The sequence below is a fragment of the Arvicanthis niloticus genome, chromosome 1, assembly GCF_011762505.2.
Source record: "Arvicanthis niloticus isolate mArvNil1 chromosome 1, mArvNil1.pat.X, whole genome shotgun sequence".
In the NCBI taxonomy this organism is placed as follows: domain Eukaryota; kingdom Metazoa; phylum Chordata; class Mammalia; order Rodentia; family Muridae; genus Arvicanthis; species Arvicanthis niloticus.
Window position 1 is genome coordinate 120,839,475 of NC_047658.1, and position 10,219 is coordinate 120,849,693.

Genomic DNA, 10,219 nt, shown 5'->3' on the forward strand with positions numbered 1-10,219 from the left:
CCATGGGAGACCAAGAACAAAGAGTTCATATCTTCCCTCAAACCTAGCACTGGCATGAGTTTAAATCTTGGGAATTTTATTAAGGCAACATCTCATAGTATAATATTCATAAACACTTGAAAAGTTGGAAGGAAAAGTATCAGGTACATTTGTGTTTCCTGTAGAAATCAGTATTTTCTGCTTGCCAGTCTTGACTCTTGCTGAGGGAAGGTGAAAGTTCATTTGACCTTAAATTTGGTCAAGTTACTTAACAGAAACTTGGTTTTGATGGATCAGTGAAGTTGAACAGTACAGTTAATCATTTATAAGAAACAGGAGAGCAGAATGGCATATTTATCAGAAAACTTTTTACTGTTAGTTCAACCTGTTCTTGGCACCAAAAAGATGCTGTATACTGGGAGAGAAAAAAAAGAATGACAAGATTTGGTTAATAAGTAATTTTCTTCTCATTTACCATTGGGTATTAGCATGTCACCTCATTCTTAATAAGACAGAGAGGGTTCATGTCCAGTCTTATTCTTGATAAACATAGAAACACATGGGAGATCAGTTTATATTAAGTCAGGCAGGCTGAATAGGTTCTCATAATAAGTTATTTCCAGAAGATAGGGTGAAACGAAAGATTCTTTAACCATTATTATCTTGCTGAATCATAGAGACTGGGTGAAGGGGAACGTTGTCAGCCTTAACACTGACATATCCCTTAACACTGACATATCCCTTAACACTAACATATCCCTTAACACTGACATATCCCTTAACACTGACATATCTCTTAACACTGACATATCCCTTAACACTGACATATCCCTTAACACTGACATATCCCTTAACACTGACATATCCCTTAACACTGACATATCCCTTAACACTGACATATCCCTTAACACTGACATATCTCTTAACACTGACATATTCCTTAACACTGACATATCCCTTAACACTGACATATCCTAGAGTATATTTTGTTCCCCCTTGGGAATTAACTAAATAAATTTTATGAATATTTATTTAAAGGGTATTGCTAAAGATCCATGAATATGAATGAGTAAGAAAAACCATCTTACTTGTTTTGGGAGTAATTTGGTACTGATGGAACTCTGGTGCACTATCCTGAGAATGTAAAACAAGACAGTGGCTTTGAGAAAAAGTTAAACTATAACCATATCACTACATTTGGATATGGACTCCAAGGGGGAAGAACGTTCCCATAGAAAGATTTATACATCAATAGTGCTAATATAAATTTGTTCAAAATAACATAAAACTAGAAACAATTCAAGTACCTACAATAGTAATAGATATAGGCACTCATATACCCATGACTGAAATACTATTCAATAATGAAAAGACTTATTATTGAATTACATGATAAATTGTACTTGCTGAATATAATAACTACTCTTAGTTAAACATGTTAGTACATGCTTAGAATCTTAGCACTCTGCAGGCTCAGTTAGGATAGATCACTATGAATTGGAGGTCCACATAAGCTAAGTAATGAGACCTTAACTCAAAGAAAAAAGGATGGGTTTTGAGAAGAGGGGAAGAGAGAAGAGGAGAGAAGAGGAGAAATTATATCAGTTTCAAAAAGTCATGTACTAAAATTTTATTCATTTGATATTTGTCACAAAAAAACTACAAGGTGAGAAATCAGAACCATGATTTCTTGGAACTTGGAGTCAGAGAAGAGCATGAGTGGGAAAGGAGCACAGGTAAACTCTTGATGAGTGTTGGAAATAATCTAAACTATTAATATGCTGTCACCTATACAAATATTATATGTCTGCAGGTATCTAAAATTTGTAAATTTTCTGTATAATACGCATATGTGATAATGGAAAAATATCCTCTGCACCTTTCTATGCACTGTGTTATATAAAAATGTATATTTTTAAATTACCTTTAATCTCTTTTACAGTCCAGTTGTTATTGCCCTCCAAGTCTGCCCTCCATCAGTTTCTCATCCCATTTCTCCTCCTCTGTCTCCAAGATAATGTCTCCATCCCTAAACCCACCCCATGCTGCCAGGGCCTATTCCATGGAGGCTCAAATCTCTCAAGTGTTAGGTGCATCTTCTCCCACTGAGGCCAGACTAGGCAGTCCTCTACTATATATGTGCCCAGGGACTCAGACCAACTAGTGTATGCTGCCTGGTTTAGTGGATGTGTCTGAGAGTTCTCGGGGGTCCAGGTTGGTTGAAACTGCTAGTCTTCCTCTAGGGTTGACCTCCTCCTCAGCTTCTTCCCGAGAAACTTTCCCTAATTCAGCCACACGGTTCCCGACTGTTTCAGGCCATTGGTTGGGTATAAGTATCTGTGTCTGTCTCAGTCAGCTGCTTGTTGGGCCTCTCAGAGAACAGCCATGCTAGGCTCCTGTCAGTAAGCACAACAAAGCATCAATAATAGTGTCAGGCCTTGGAGCCTCCCCTTAAGATGGATTCCAAGTTGGGCCAGTCACTAGACTTCCTTTCCCTCAGTCTCTTCTCCATTTTTGTCCCTGGAGTTCTTTTAGACAGGAACAATTCTGGATCAGAGTTTTTGACTTTGGCAACCCCATCCCTCCACTTGATGCTCTGCCTTTCTACTGGAGGTGGACTCTACAAGTTCACTCTCTCCACTATAGGGCATTTCATCTAAAGTCCCTCCCTTTGAGTCCTGAGAGTCCTCCCAGGTCTCTGGTAAATTCTAGAGGGTCTGCCCACCTCCCACCTCCTGAGGTCGCATATTTCCATTCATTCTGCTGGCCCTCAGAGCTTCACACCTCTTCCCCCTCCCAATAACTGATCATTTTTCCCTTTCCCCCTCCCCCTCCCCTCTCTCACCCAAATCCCTCCCACACTCTGACCCCTCTGATTGCTTTCTTCTTCCTCCTAAGTGGTATTGAAGCATCTTCACTTGGGCCCTTCATCTTATTAACATTCTTGAGTTCTGTGGATTGCATCCTGGGTATTCTGAACTTTTTTAGCTAATATCCACTTATTAGTGAGTATATACTATACATGTCATTTTGAATCTGAGTTATCTCACTCAGAATGAAATTTTCTAGTTCCATCCATTTGCCTGCAAAACTCATGATGTCCTCAATTCTTAACAGCTGGATAGATTCCATTGTGTAAATGAACCACATTTTCTGTATTCATTCTTTCATTGTGGGACATCTGGGTTATTTCCAGCTTCTGGCTATCACAAATTGTGAATAGGACAAATCAGCAACATACAGATTGAGAAAAAATCTTTACTAACTTCACATCTGATAGAGGGCTAATATCCACAATATATAAAGAACTCAAGAAGCTAACCTCCAAAATCCAAACAACCCAATCAAAAAATGGGGTATAGAGCTAAACAGAATTCACAACAGAGGAATTTCCAATGGCTGAGAAGCAATTAAAGAAATGTTCAAAGTTCATAGTGATCAGTGAAATGCAAACGCAAATCAAAACAACCCCAAGATACCACCCTACACCAATCAGAATGACTAAGTAAAAAACTCAGGTGATAGCACAAGAAGAACACTCCTCCATGCTGGTGGGGTTGCAAATTGATATAATCACTCTGGAAATCAATTTGTAGTTTCCTCAGAATCATGAAATTCTCAAAACAAAATGATTTTTTAAAAGATTTATTTGTTTATTTTATGTATGTGAGTTCACTGATGCTCTCTTCAGACACACCAGAAGAGGGATGATACCATTACAGATGGTTGTGAGCCACCGTGTTGTTGCTGGGAATTAAACTCTGAACCTCTGGAGGAGCAATCAGTATTCTTAACACACACACATACACAAAATAAAACCTATAAAAACACTAAATTTGAAACCATAATACACAAGTAAAAGACAAGCTAGACAAACTAATGTGAGACAAACAAACTGTATATTTTCTACAGTTAGAAAGTTGATTGAAGCATCTCTCCAGCCCCATAAAATTATTTTAATATATATAACTATATATATATATAATATGTATTTATATATATTAGTATATATATATATATAAATAATATATAGTTTAATATATATAACTAAATATAGTTTTTCATACACTATATTATGATTTCCCCTCCCCCAGTTCTTCCCAGAATGTCCCCACTTCACTACCTGCTCAACTCCTGACCGCTCCATTTCCCCACCTCTTCAACTCTCTATGCTCCCCCACCCAACTCCATCCCACCCCCTCTCTCTCACAGGCAAAAAAAGAGAAATAAACAAACCAGAATAATAACAAAAAAATCCAGTCTTTCTCTCTCTCTCTCTCTCTCTCTCTCTCTCTCTCTCTCTCTCTCTCTCTCCCCCTCTCTCTCTCTCTTTCTCACACACACACATACACAAAATAAAACCTATAAAAACACTAAATTTGAAACCATAATACACAAGTAAAAGACAAGCTAGACAAACTAATGTGAGACAAACAAACTGTATATTTTCTACAGTTAGAAAGTTGACTGAAGCTAACATACGAATGCTTATTTGGTTTCTGTGGTGGTTAATACAAATGGCCTTCATAGACCCATATAGAGTTGCACTATTAGGATGTGTGGCCGTGTTTGAGGAAATGTGTCACTTGGGGTGGGCTTTGAGGTTTCAGATGCTCAAGCCAGGCCCACTGTCACTCTTTCTTTCTCCTGCCTGCTCATCCAGATGTACAACTCCCAGCTACCTCTCCAGCAGCATGAATGTCACCATGCTTCCTGCCACGACAATAATGAACTAAATCTCCGAACTGTAGGCCATTCTCAGTTAAATGTTTCCTTTTATATGGGTTGTCATGGTCATGATGTCTCTTCACAGCAATAGAAACCCTAAGACAAGCCGGGCAGTGGTGGTGCACGCCTTTAATCCCAGCATTTGGGAGGCAGAGGCAGGTGGATTTCTGAGTTCAAGGCCAGCCTGGTCTACAGAGTGAGTTCCAGGACAGCCAGGGCTACACAGAAAACCCTGTCTCAAACAAAACACAACAAAAAAAAAACCCCTAAGACAGTTTATTAAATAACAAACTTTAACACTTCTCCTGGTCATTTATGAAACAAGTGGGAAAGGTGACTCTCTGGAAGACTTCACACTTGAACAAGTTTATGATCAACACAAACTGATACCTTAAAAAAAATATCTTCCAAACTTTTGAGCGAATATCCACTTATCAGTGAGTACATACCATATGTGTTCTTTAGTGACTGGGTTACCTCACTCAGGATGATATTTTCAAGTTCCATCCATTTGCCTAAGAATTTCATGGAGTCATTGTTTTTAATAACTGTGTAGTATTCCATTGTATAAATGTACCACATTTTTTTTTGTATCCATTCGAAGGACTGGATTGTTTCTAGCTTCTGACTTGCAAATATGGCTGCTATAAACATAGTGGAGCATGTGTCCTTGTTATATGTTGGAGCATCTTCTGGGTATATGCCCAGGAGTGGTATAGCTGGGTCCTCAGGTAGTGCTATGTCCAATTTTCTGAGGAACTGCCAGACTGCTTTCCAGAGTGGTTGCACCATCTTGCAATCCCACCAACAATGGAGGAGTGTTCTTTTTTCTCCACATACTCACCAGCATCTGCTGTCACCTGAGTTTTTGAACTTAGCCATTCTGACTAGTATGAGGTGAAATCTCAGAGTCATTTTGATTTGCATTTCCTTGATGACTAAGGATGCTGAACATTTCTTTGGGTGCTTCTTGGCCATTCAACTTTCTTCACTTGAAAATTCTCTGATTAGCTCTGTTCCCCATTCTTTTTTTTTTTTTTTTTTTTTTTTTTTTTTGATTTTTGAGACAAGGTTTCTCTGTGTAGTCCTGGCTGTCCTGGAACTCACTCTGTAGACCAAGCTGGCCTCGAACTCAGAAATCCGCCTGCCTCTGCCTCCCAAGTGCCGGGATTAAAGGCACTGTTCCCCATTCTTAATAGGGTTATCTGGTTCTCTGGAGTCTAACTTCTTGAGTTCTTTGTATATATTGGATATTAGCCCTCTATCAAATGTAGGATTCATCCCAAAAGCTGGGAATCCCCAAAATACAATTCACAGACCATATGAAGTTCAAGAAGCAGGAAGACCAAGGTGTGGATGCTTCAGTGCTTCTTAGAAGGGGGAACAAAATACTCACCGGAGAAAATATGGAGACAGAGTGTGGAGGAGAGGCTGAAGGAAAGGCCATCCAGAGACTGCCTCACCTGGGGATCCATCCCATATACAGTCACCGAACCCGGACACTATTGCAGATTCTGGGAAGTGCTTGCTGGAGGGATCCTGATATCGCTGTCTCCTGAGAGGCTCTACCAGAGTCTGACAAATACAGAGGTGGACACTTGCAGCCAACCATTGGACTGAGCTGTGGAGCCTGAAGGAGGAGTTGGAAAAGGGACTGAAGGAGCAAGGGGATATGCGGCCCCGTGGGGGAAGCAACAGTGTCAATCAGCCAGACCCACTCCCCGAGATCCCTAGGACTGGGCCACCAACCAAAGAGTTCACATGGAGGGATCCATGGCTCAGGCCGTGTATGTGGCAGAGGATGACCTTGTTGGAAATCCGTGGAGGAGAGGCCCTTGGTCTTGTGGGACTTCGATGCTTCAGCATAGGGGAATTCCAGGGCAGGGAGGCAGGAGTGGGTGGGTAGGGGAGCACCCTCATAGAGGCAAGGAGAGAGGGGATTGGGCTTTATGGAGGGGAGACCTGGAAAGAGGACATTTGAAATGTAAATAAAGAAAATATCCAATTAGAGAAAAAAAATCTTCATTGTCTGGTGAGATGCATCAGTGGTGAAGAGCATTGGTTGCTCAACTCCAGTTCTAAGAAATCCAATGCCTTCTTTTGACCAGTCGCACACACATACATGCAGAAAAATACAAATACACATACACATAAAATAAACAAATAAATTTTAAAAACTAACATACAAATATATAGATAGAGACAGAGATAGATACAGAGGTAAAGGTAGAGACAGAGACAAGATAGAGGTAGAGATAGAGACAGAGGTAGAGACAGAGACAGAGATAGAGACAGAGGTAGAGGTAGAGACAGAGACAGAGACAAGATAGAGGTAGAGATACAGATAGAGATACACATTTGTTTCAAGAGTAGTGGGACACTTGCCATTTTGTAATTGTTCAGGAACCAGAATCATGGTAACTACATTTTTATACAAGAATGGATCCAAAAAAAGAAAATTGTGGATATATCTAAATACTCCACAATTTGTTTATAAAAACACATTTACAAATAGTGTTTTTAAGTGAAGAGATAAATTAAAAATATTTTGCCTGAATAAAAATACAACCAAAATTTTGTAAAATGCAACTAATTGAGAATAAATGAAAAATATAGATCATTATGTTCTTGTATTTGCAAAGAAGTCTTAAGTGACTGAGCCATCTTTCCATCCCTATCACTTCTATCAATATATCATGTGACTTAACTTGTACAAAAGGCAGGAAAAAGAAATAGAAAAAACTTAAAAAGAGAGAAAAACTGGAGTTTGTTCAGAGATGATGCAATTCTATAGCATAATAACAACCTCTCAGCAATGTATATTTTTAAGTAAGCCAGCCTGACTCACAGATGTGACTGTTAGTCTTTATCAGCTTGACGGATTTGGAGTTTTCTAGATGACACGAATTTGTGAACACTCATGAGGATTTTTGCAGAGCATTTTAACTGAGAAAAGAAGACTACCACAAAATTCGGATGATGTCAAATCCTGTGTTGGTGTTCTAGACTTATTAAAAGGGGGAAAACAAGAAATCCATATGATGTGACCATAGGGCACGTGTGTGTGTGTGTGTGTGTGTGTGTGTGTGTCCTCTACTTTTTGGTCCAATCAGGTATGAGGAATCCTAACCACATGCTCTAGCAACAAGAATTCTACCATTTTCCCCCCACCACAATACAGCATACCCTTAAACCATGAGTCAAAATAAAACCTTATTTCCTTACATTGAGATCATTAACACATTTATTTAAAAACAATAAAGCAATAAAATTTGGCAGCAAGTAGTTGAGTGTTTCAGTGAAAAACTTGATTGTGACTCAGTAGGACTAATTCCTGGGAGAGATGTGGAAGAGTTGAGAGCTTCAGGATTTAGAACAGCTAAAAAGTATCCATATAACCTAGTGGGCCAGTTTGGTGAGAGAAACAAACACCAGAATAATGAGAGAAATGTAGACAATGGAAGACCAGCTCATCAAGTTTCAGACTAGAATAAGGATTTACTGAGATATGCACTAGGGCCATTCATGTTACATTCACATTACAATCTGTTACATTCATGTTATATTATTCTGTTATATTCATGTTACATTCTATTACACTCATGTTACATTCCGGTAAGCAATTTGGCTTTATTCTTCTGGGGTCCTAGAAATATGAGTCAGGAAGAATTTTCAAATTGTGGATCACTGTCTGGCAGAGAAAAATTTTAAAAAACAATAGACCATTTGGGCTATGGAATGGCTATAGTCATTGCCCCTTTCAAATCTGTAGTGACAGACAGCAGAAAGATGGTGAAATGTGTATTTTAGTGAGGAAAGGAACATCAGTGAGTTTAAAAGCTGCATAAAAGGCAGGTTCAGAGAAAGCATCTGTAATTATGAAAGACATTGAGCCCCAAGGAGAAACCCCACTCTTTACACAACTGGGACAGTAGGAAAGGAAGGTACCATAAAGATAAAACTTCACCCAGCTCGGGAAAATGAAGCAAAGTCTAAAATTAGAATGTGACTTAAGTGTCTTTACATGAAACCATGAAAGTGTTTTTGTAGGTGCTAGTGTTAAAGTATACAGAAAGCACTCCAGCAGGGGTGGAGACTATTACATCTTAAGCTTCCAGCAGAACGTAGCAGCTCATTCATGCAGTGCTGACTTTACATTCATGCAAAATACAAAAGCAAAGGGATCATTTATTCTTGCACCAACATTCCAGAAAGCTACTACAGAGCCCGGACAGAATTATTGCTTTATTGTTTTTAAATAAATGTGTTAATGATCTCAATGTAAGGGTTCAGAATCCCTACAAAGAGGATCTGAGAAGACATTGCACAAAGCTGGGGGGCAGGGGAAGGGGGCACTAAGCTACAGTGGAAACCCAAGAGTGTTAGAAACTCTAAGACCATCCTCTAAGGAAAACTGCAGGCATTCACAGAGCTGGCCTCGGAGAGAGGCTACATGTACTGCAGGTGAAAAAGCTGGAAAGGGGAAGCTACTTAAAGCTGTTGGAGCCCAGGCAATGCCATCATGAGTCAATCCCAGATGCTGGCTATGGATCTGAAGGATTTAGTGTCTTCATTATCATTTTCAGATTAATTTTTCAGACAAGATTGCTTACTGAAACTGGTTCTCACTTTGTGCCTGCTTTCGCTGGCCAGTGAGTCCCAGGGATACTCCTGGAATTAGAATGCAGCTTTGATGGCAGGTGCATGTTGCCATATCCAGCCTCTTACATGGGTGCTTGGGCTAGAGAAAACTTCCCAGAAACCTTTCTGTCTACAGTTGTACCCCTTTTCCTCTTACTAAATATTTTACCTATCATAAGGTTATTAGTTAATATTTTTAAAGGTAGAATGGATACATCCCAATGCCAGTAGCATATTTCTCCTTTTGCTTATTTGTTGGAGCTGGTCTGGTGCTGATATGGATTCAAATGGTAAATTCTATACCCCTAGATCTGGTTGCCCCAAGAGCAAAGTCCCATGTACAGCAGCTTTTGTTGTGGAAACCTTGCTACTCAATTTAATTTTTCAATAAAATGCTATAAAGCCTGTGATTGGACAATAGAGAGTGATAAGTAGGACTTCCTAGGAGGGAGAAAAGAACTAGCCATGTGCCTGGATGGGGCTGGGTGGTCAGGTTAACTTAGATGAACTAATTAAGAATCTACCCAGCTAAGGCCTAAGCGTTGAAAAATTAAAAGGTGTCTGTGTGATTATTTGGGGAATTAGATAGTTAAGGAATAACTGCCATAATATTAATTACCAGCATTAATTAATATATACAGAATATTGACAATCATTTCTTTTTACACTTATTTCATGCAAAATGTTAGAAAAGAATGTACTCTTTTCTGATCCATCCATTTAAGGTAGAACAAGCCCGAGTACTGGGGTAGGGAGGTCTGTCGTGTGAAATATTAAAAATAACAACCCATACTACCATTGACATGGCACTGGTGGACAGGTCGGTCTATTCTCAGCCCAGCAGACTCTTTGACTCAGAGCTCTGAACTCT